Source organism: Myotis daubentonii, chromosome X (genome assembly GCF_963259705.1).
Source record: "Myotis daubentonii chromosome X, mMyoDau2.1, whole genome shotgun sequence".
In the NCBI taxonomy this organism is placed as follows: domain Eukaryota; kingdom Metazoa; phylum Chordata; class Mammalia; order Chiroptera; family Vespertilionidae; genus Myotis; species Myotis daubentonii.
The window spans coordinates 40,922,340-40,932,471 of NC_081861.1; the positions used below are offsets into that span (position 1 = coordinate 40,922,340).

The following is a 10,132-nucleotide window of genomic DNA, read 5'->3' on the forward strand; positions in this document are numbered from 1 at the left end:
GTTTTGTTGTTGTTGTTTATTTTTTACCATGTGAAACTCTGTGCTAGGTGTTTTATATTTTTTTTAATTTATTTTTTTACAGAGAGGAAAGGAGAGGGATAGAGAGTTAGAAACATCCATGAGAGAGAAACATCGATCAGCTGCCTACTGCACACTCCCTACTGGGGATGTGCCCACAACCAAGGTACATGCCCTTGACCGGAATCGAACCTGGGACCCTTCAGTCCGCAGGCTGACGCTCTATCCACTGAGCCAAACCGGTCAGGGCTATGCTAGGTGTTTTAGATATACCATCTCATTTCATTCTTTCTATTACCCTGAGGTAGTCTTAGCCCCACTGTAAAATGAGGAAAAGGAGGGATAAAAAGGTTATATAATTTGCCTAAGGTTACACAGCTAGTACAGAGCAGAGGCAGGACTTAACCCCAGGTATGCCTCATTCCAAACTTTATGATCTAACAGGTATATCTCAGAGACTATGAAGCTTTAAGACTCTCATGGTGAAGTGGCAGACTCACACACAGATAGTTTCAAACTATCATGCTGAATGCTAAGATAGAGGTATGCCTAGGGCGCTGTGGGAATACAGAGAAAGAGTCTTTGAGAAAAGCAGCACAGCATATGGATTTCTAAGAGCACAGCCTGGAGCCAGGCAGCCTGGGTTTGAAGTCTGGCTTTGCTACTTACCAATTATGTGAACTTGGAAAAATTAAACCTCTATTGCCTCAGTTTCCTCACCTGAAAAGGGAGATAATAATAGAACCTAATTCATAGAGTTGTTGTGAGGATTGAAAGTGCTTATAATGGCCCTGGCTGGTTTGTCTCAGTGGATAGAGCATCAGCCTGCGGACTGAAGGGTCCCAGGTTCAATTCCCGTCAAGGGCATGTACCTTGGTTGCGGGCACATCTCCAGTAGGGGGAGTGCAGGAGGCAGCTGATCGATGTTTCTCTCTCATCAATGTTTCTAACTCTCTATCCCTCTCCCTTCCTCTCTGTAAAAAAATCAATAAAATATATTTTAAAAAAGGAAGTGCTTATAATGGTTCTTGGCACATAATTAGCACCATACACATGGTAAAGAAAATAAGTAAGCTTAACACTGAATGAGGTTATAGGAAAGGATTCTTGAAAGGGCTGATGCCTGAGCTATCATAGAGGATGAGTACAAGTTAGCCAGGTGAAGAAAAGTGGGAAAGGTGGGCCAGACAGAATAGGGTGCTTGACTCCAAACCAGCATCATTGATGGGGACTTACTATAAGCAATTTAATTCTAGAATAGAGTGTAAGGTACAAAAAAGAAAGAGATGGGGGCAGGTCTGGAAAGGCCTAATATATCACTTGAAAATGTCTGGACTTTATCTTATCTGGAAACAAGGAACTATAGGAGAGAAGGGTTTTGTGCAGGGAAATAATATGTGCAGATGTACATGGGAGAGTAGATTTGTTATATGGTCTGAAATTTACTTTAAAATAACTCAACACGGCCCTAGCTGGTTTGGCTCAGTGGATAGAGCGTTGGCCTGTGGACTGAAGGTCCCAGTTTCAATTCCGGTCAAGGGCACATGCCCGGGTTGAGGGCTCAGTCCCCAGTGGAGGGTGTGCAGGAGGCAGCTGATCAATGATTCTCTCTCATCATTGATGTTTCTATCTCTCTCTCCCTCTCCCTTCGTCTATGAAATCAATAAAAATATATTTAAAAATACTCAACATGGACAGTGTGAGATACACACACACACACACACACAAACACACACACACACACACACACATTCCCTAGGGACAGTTCATATATGAAGTCTCCCAATGAGAAATACACTCCAACTGTGCTTAATGTGCATCTGAAAGACTGTAATTATAAATACACACTCCATAACACTCTAGAGGCAGATACTGGAAAGCTTTGCCCAATTTACCTAAATCTCATTAATATAAGGGAAGCTGGTAGCTGCGGCTCTGGTCTACAAGTAGTTATTTCCATCTGTTTCTCAGGCTGGTGGGAAGGCCTGGGAGGAGGTCCAGGGGGTCGCAGGGGATTATGGAACAGCCTGGAGTCTGAGGAACTGAAACCAAGGAGCTGCTGCTGGAGCCCCAGCCAGAGACAGAGCCAAAAGAGGAGCAGCCTGAGCCCTGATCCCCAACTCCAGCTCTGGGCCCTGGACATGGCTCAAGAGCCCCTGGCAGCCAGGAGGAGAAGGAGGAGCCGGGACTGGTTGAGGGTGACCTGGGGATGGCGCCGTTGTGAACCTGAGGATCGGAAGCTGAAAGTGATCAAAGCTTTCAGTCAGGAAGATGGAGGAAGCAGATGACCAGTTAAAGGAACTACAGAACAAGGTGGAGAAGCAGATGAATATGAGTCCACCTCCAGGCAATGCTGGCCCAGCGATCATGTCTATTGAGGGGAAGATGGAGGCTGATGCTGTTCCATCTATGTTGGCAATGTGGACTCTACTGCAACAGCAGAAGAGCTAGAAGCACACTTTCATGCCTGTGGTTCAGTCACCATGGTACCATACCCTGTGACAAATTTACTGGCTATCCGAAAGGGTTTGCATATATAGACCTCTCAAACAAAAAGTCAGTGAGGATTTCCCTGACCTTAGATGAGTCCCTATTTAGAGGAAGACACATCAAGGTGATCCAAAATGAAGCAAGAGCCCTGACCGGTTTGGTTCAGTGGATGGAGCGTCGGCCTGCGGACTGAAGGGTCTCAGGTTCGATTCCGGCCAAGGGCATGTACCTTGGTTGCGGGCACATCCCCAGTCGGGGGTATGCAAGAGGCAGCTGATCGATGTTTCTGGCTCTCTATCCCTCTCCCTTCCTCTCTGTGAAAAAATCAATAAAATATATTTTAAAAAAATGAAGCAAGAGACCAGTGTTTCTCAGGAGCTCCATACCATGCCTGGACCACCAGGTACAACAGTTCCAGCTCTAGAGACTGCACTGGTTTTAAGAGCAGACCCTGGGGTCAGAACTACAGAAGCTGGCTTAGAGCGACTTCATGGTATTCCCCTTACTAAAAATAAAAGTGTATGTAAGAGACGAGAGGAAAAAAAAGAGAAAAGAAGGGGAAACTTAAAAAAAGAAAAGATCTGCGCGGAGTTTCTGCGCGCGCTCTGGCCCCTGGCACCAAGTAGCCGGCAGACTGGCAAAATCTCATTCATGGATAATAAAGACCATTATAGCCGAAACCGGTTTGGCTCAGTGGATAGAGCGTCGGCTTGCGGACTGAAAGGTCCCAGGTTCGATTCCGGTCAAGGGCATGTACTTGGGCTGCGGGCACATCCCCAGTAGGGGATGTGCAGGAGGCAGCTGATCGATGTTTCTCTCTCATCGATGTTTCTAACTCTCTATCTCTCTCCCTTCCTCTCTGTAAAAAATCAATAAAATATATTTAAAAAAAATAAAGACCATTATAAACTTTTGAACAATAATAGATACAGAGGCAGAGCTGCCTCAAACAGACTGTCAAACTGCAGCGGGAAGGCCAGGGAGCGTTGGGGGGCGGGAGGCGGGGTAAGAGATCAACCGAAGGACTTGTATGCATGCATATAAGCATAACCAATGTACATAAGACACTGGGGGGTAGGGGAGGCCAGGGGATTGTCAAGGGCGGGGGAAAAAATAAGGACACATATGTAATACCCTTTGTAATACTTTAAGCAATAAAAAAAAAAGAAAGAAAAGAAAAGAAAAACAGAAGATGACCTTGATGGGAAAAAAATATATTTTAAAAAAGATATCCTATAGAAGGGGGGAGAATCCCACAACTAATTGATTAAGAGGGACCTGCTTTGGGGAGTAGGGTAAGGTACAGGGAGTAGGGCATGGAGTTACTCATTCACTCTGGGGATTTTCCATGGATACATCTTAACTAAGCAAGCTGCTCCCTGTTTCCCTAACTTCACCCCCTTGGGGGCTGCTCAAGTGTAAATGGACATGGATGGTAGGAGGGTTTTTTTTTTTTTGTACAAGGAAACCAAATTGTTCTGCTTGTTATCTTCCCTCCATCTTCTTCCTAATGTTCACAGCCCCCTCCTGCCTGTTCTTATCCTCTTTTCTAACTCTTGGCCCCTCCAGATTGCCTGGCGATCCATTTTGTTTACTTTTGTGTTTCTTTTTTTGTTTGCTCTGAGTGTCTTTTTTGGTAGGTTTCTGTAGATAGAAGAACTCTGTTCCACTCCCTGAAGGTCCAATGTAAATTCCCCTTCCCCCCTGGGGAGATGTACTAACATGTTTAAGGGGGTTGTTTTTTCAATTTTTTGTTTTTCCCCTTTGCCCTTTTCTCCTTTATTTGAAGGGGATGAGAGGAAGTGGGCACAAAGAGGTGGAGGTGGATTTTCCCCCCCAGCTAATTTCCAGGGGATGGGAGGTTTTAAAAATATGTGTCATAAATAAAGTTGTTTTTGAAAATAAAAATATACAATGGATGCTAGGAATAAACATTCATTGGTGAAATAAATGGTGCTCTAGATTGTGGACCCATACTTTTATTTGCCCTTGCATGAATGGGTCTTAAGAAACTGGGGATTCCAGAGTGGCATTCTAGGTCTAGGAATCCATTAGGTCCTGAATCCTGACACTTAATGGATGATTCTGTTGCCTAATATGAACATAAATTTAGCTAAAATGCTACTACTGGAGAGTTGCTAAGTGTACTTCAAGTGAACCTTTCCAGCATGGGGCTTAATCTTATGAGGACAGGTTACAGGTCTATGTCTAACTGCTACTAAGTGTATGCTTGGCAGGATTGAATTAAAGTCCTGTTTTCATTGGAACATACCACCTGGTAGGGAGATTGTCGAGGATGAAGCCTTCAACCCACAGTTATCTCTAGTCATTGGAAGCTACTGATAGTCATTGAAAAATACCTGACAGCCTAGCCAGTTTGGCTCAGTGGATAGAGTGTTGGCCTGTGGACTAAAAGGTCCCGGGTTCGATTCCGGTCAAGGGTTGCCGGCTCATTCCCCAGTAGGGGGCATCAATGATTCTTATCATTGATGTTTCTATCTCTCCCTCTCCCTTCCTCTCTGAAATCAATAAAAATATTTTTTTTAAAAAAGAAAAATTCCTGACAATATAAGAGGATAAACTGGCTTAACTCAGTTGGTAATAGGGTTGAAGGAGGGAAAATATGGAGGCAGGGAGACAAAATAGGAGACTACTGCTGCAAATGGTTTAATTAATAGATGACAAAGACGTGAACTAGGTCAGTGACAGTGAGTAAGAAGAAAAGAGGATGAAATTAAGAAATACTTAAGAGGTAAAATCAACACTTCTTGGTGATCCATTGGATGGTAAGATCCCAGAGCACTTTCTTATAACTTCCAGGCTTATTGTTTTAGTGACTGGGTAGACATTGATGACACTCACTGACATAGGGGTCAGTGTAATAACCAGAGGAAGAGAAAGTTTGGGTGTGGGTACCCATTTTTGGGTACTCTGAGATTAACATCTACATGGAGATATTCAGCAAGCATTTGCATAATACAAAGCTGTAGCTCAAGGGGAAGTCAGGACTAGAAATACAGATGGGAAATCATTAGCATACAGGAGCTAGAGAATACTTTTAAGAGTGGATGAATTCTTAGCTACCATATTATAAAATCAGTAGATGATATTTTAAAAGTGTTTGTCAAGCCCTATCTGGTTTGGCTCAGTGGAAAGGGCGTCGGCCTGTGGACCAAAGGGTCCCGTGTTGGATTCCAGTCAAGGGCACGTACCTTGGTTACAGGCTCCTCTCTAGTGCGGGCCCAATGTTTCCCTCATATTGATGCTTCTCTCTGTCTTTCCGTCTCTCTTCCACTCTCTCTTCCACTCTCTTTAAAACAGCAGTTCTCAACCTGTGGGTCGCGACCTCTTTGGGGGTGAATGACCCTTTCACAGGGGTCATCTAAGACCATCGGAAAACACATATATAAGTACATATTGTTTTTGTGATTAATCACTATGTTTTAATTACGTTCAATTTGTAACAATGAAATTGGGGGTTACCACAACATGAGGAACTGCATTAGGAAGGTTGAGAACCACTCCTCTAAAAGCTCAATGGAAAAATATCCTTGGGTGAGAATTAAATAAATAAATAAATAAATAAATAAATAAATAAATAAAATGTAATTAAAAATAAATAAATAAAGTGAGAGACCACCTGGATTTCTACTCTCCATTTATTAAAAAAGTATTTGTCAAGAACTATTAGAACATGGAAACAGCATGGTGGTTCCTCAAAAAAGCAAACATAGAATTACCATATGATCCATAAACTCCATTTCTGGGTATATACCTAAAAGAAGTGAATGCAGTGATCATTTGTGTTCAGAGAAGCATGTTCATAATAGCTAAAAGGTGGGAAAACTCAAAATGTCCATCAACTAATGAATGAATGAATAAAATATAGTGTGTATACTAATATATGCTCTATTATATATACATATAATGTTATTCATCCTTAAAAAGGAATAACATTCTCAAATATGTTATCACATGGATAAACTGGGAAGACATTATGCTAAGTGAAATAAGGCAGACATCAAAGAACAAATATTATATTATTCCATTTATATGACTTACCTAGAAGAGAAATATTCATAACGACTAGAACTATAACAGTGGTCACCAGGGCTGGAGGGAAAGGGAATGGGAAGTTATTGTTTAATAGGTATAGAGTTATAGAGTTTCAATTTGAGATAAAGAAAAATTTCTGGAGATGGATAGTGGTGATATAGTTGTATATGTGAATGTGCTTAATGCCACTGAACTGTACACTTAAAAATGGTTAAAATGGTAAATTTTGTGCTATGTATATTACCATAGTAATAAAATAAATAGGATAATCATATTATTTTACATGACTGAGGCAAGTGCCATAAGGAGCACTTCAAAGAGTGATTGCTTCTGGGAAGCAGGAAAGAAGTAGGCAGAGGGGCTTCTGCTTATTGTTAAAGCCCTTGGTAGTCTTTCAAAAAAGCTATATGCTAACCTTAGCCAATGTGGCTCAGTAGATAGAGCGTCTACCTGCAGACTGAAGAGTCCTGAGTTCGATTCCAGTCAAGGGCACATGCCAGGGTTGCGGGCTCAATCTTCAGTGTGGGGCCTGCCAGAGGCAGCCGATCGATAAGTCTCTCTCATCATTGATGTTTCTGTCTCTTTCTCCCTCTCATTTCCTCTCTGAAATGAATAAATAGATGTATATTTTTTAAAAGCTATATGCTGTATGATAGAAATAAAAATACGATAAACTGTAAAAAAATGTGGATGAGATCACTCAGGTAGAGTTTGAGGAGTTGGTGGAAGAAGAAGTATCTTAGGGGAAATGTTACCTTTAAAGAAACAATAATCTACTAAAAAGAGAGAGTTATTACAAGGATACAGGAGACTCACATAGAAATTTACTGCAGTAAGCTCAGCAGCACCTCACAGGAACTAGAAAGTTGTCTAGGTGTCCTCCTTTGTGCTCTCTCATCACTCCCCTCTCTCCTTCTTATTCCTCTCACAACTTTTTCCCTCTATCCCTCTCCTTCTGCTATTCCACATTTTTCTCTGGCTCAAGATCTCTTCCTTGCTTCTTTGGGAGTGTTGGCTTTCTTTCTCCCACCCTCTTCTCTGCCCCGTAGTGTCTTCTAGTCACTATCCACTCCCATGTGGCCAAAACTGTAGCTCCAGCCTCTGAATCTATGTGACCTCTCAGCCTGATTCCGTACAGTCACCTTCCTCTGTGGTGCTACATCCCTGGAAAAGAGAATGTACTCCCTCAGGTCAGGCATCTGCCTCCAGTTATATATCTATCCCTGGTTCTTCTATTGGCTGTGTCCTGGGGCTCTATCTTCCCTTCTTGGGAGATTATAGGTTAGAAAGTATTGCAATAAGGTGATTTAAGCTGAGCATTAACCCAAAATATAACTACTCTCAAATGTACTTCTTCAGGAAGAGGAGCAGGAGAATCAAGAGCAGAAAAACCAGGAACAAGAGTTCCAAGAAGATGAGTGGTTGAACAGTGTTAAATGCTGTATGGCACCCTAGCTGGTTTGGCTCAGTGGATAGAGCATTGGCCTGGTACCTTGGTTGCAGGCTCCTCCCAGGCCCAAGCCCTGGTCAGGGCTTGTGCAGGCAGCAATCAATGTGTTTCTCTCACACCGATGTTTCTCCCTGTCTTTCCCTCTCTCTCGTCCACTCTCCCTAAAAATCAATGGAAAAATATCCTCAGGTGAGGATTAACAAAAAAATAAAAAATAAAAAAATGCTGTAGGGCACGCAGGGCCTGTGTGGCTCAGTAGTTAAGCATCCACCCAGGAACCAAGAGGTCCAGGAACCAAGAGGTAACCAGTTGGATTCCCTCTCAGGACACATACTCAGGGTTGCAGGCTCGATCCTCAGTGTGGGGCACTCTATACATTGAGCCAATGATGTTCCTATCTAACTGATGCTTCTATGTCTCTATCCCTCTTCCTTCTTCTCTCTAAAAATCAATTAAAATGTATTTTTTTAAATGCTGCAGGGCAGAGTTACTGAAAATAAACATGAAAGGGTGTCCATTGAGTTTGGCATTGGGGTGAAAGGAAATGGAAGAAAATAGAACATTAAGTATAGACCATTATTTCAAGAGGTTTGGCTAATGAAGGAATAGCTGAGGGGACACTGTGTAAAAAGATTTTGGGTTGTTTCTACCAAAACAAAACAGATATTTTGTTGTGGTTATAAATGTGGCAGAGTATAAGGGAAGAGCAAATAATTGTTAAGAAAAGAGCAGGTGAAAAGAATGGTATTGAACTGGAGAAGGAACACATTATCCCCTGAAATAGGCAGAAAATCTTAATAACTGTAGTTGCAGCCCTTCAATTCAGAATTAGTCTTGTAATCTCCATACAGACCAACCCTGACCACAGAGCTATTCTTAATAGAAGGAAAGAGGACCAAAGACAGAACCTAGGACAGAGGTGGGCAACCTTTTTGTGAGTGCGTGCCAAAACCAGCAAAATCTCTGACTCAAAATTCTTCTGCGTGCCAACCCTAATTTTTTGAGAACATGTTACGCCTACTTGATATCTCTTAAGGTGTACATATGTGAAGAACCTTGAAGAAATAATAAAATTCATTCAAGCAACAAAACCACAGTATATGATGATGAAAAATGCATTTATTTTTTAATGTATACATGTACACTGATAGTCCGACAGAAAACTTTATGACTCTGTTTGATATTATCAGTGGGACTTTTGCTGCTGCATCACTGATGACAGAGATTTTACATCAGGTTTATATTTCGTGACCTTCAGAGATATGCACGAGCTACTACTTTCATCCATCAGGCTACTCCTATTACGATACTTAACAAAATTCATCACTGAGAACAAAGATTCACAAACATATATGGATGAAAACATGGAGAGTAACGCTGTTGCAAAGTTTTTTAAACAGAAAAAAAATTTCTGGAATGGCATCCCAAGTCCTCAATAGTTCGTTTTGACACTTCTCTCTGGTACTCCTGTCTCTAATAGCTTTTTTCCAATGTTTTCCAAGTCAACTCTAAGGTCAATAAATTTCTGCTTCCAAATTGAGCTACTCTGAAATTCAATCAACTGCATTTCAAAGTCAGCCATGTCTATCCATGAAAACATTTGTAAGTTTAGTTCCTCCAATTTCATGCTGTCTGGAAACCTCATGAATTTTGCTGTCTCTTCCAGTCCTCTAAATTTATCAAATCTTGAGAAGAACTGCTCAATAGTTGACTCGATGATGTTTAAAAACAGTTTTTGAAGGCTTTGACAGTCTGTTCTGTCATCTTTTGGGAGGTCTTTGATGTGCCTCTTGAGGTTTGGGAAATACCTAAATCTCTCACCATCCACATCCCTCTTAAAGACTTCCAGTTTCTTTTCAAAAGCCTTTATGTAACCAAACATAATGTCGTGTCTTGCCAGTTTCTTGTAATTTAACATTTAAGTCATTAAAATGTTCACAAAAATTGTAAATGGAAGATTATAAGAGAGGGTTTTGCATGCCAGCAAAAGTTACTGGCGTGCCATGTTTGGCACGCGTGCCAGGGTTGCCCACCCCTGACCTAGGAGAATGCCAACATTCATAATGCAAGTGAGTATCAACTCCAGATCTGATCATTCAGGAAAAATGTTTATTTTGG

The 10,132-nt window shown here is 41.6% G+C and overlaps 1 pseudogene; it reads left to right on the top strand.

The window, feature by feature from the left end:
• Positions 1–1,790: 1,790 nt before the first annotated feature.
• LOC132223460 (polyadenylate-binding protein 2-like) lies at positions 1,791–8,019 on the top strand (annotated as a pseudogene).
• Positions 8,020–10,132: the final 2,113 nt, after the last annotated feature.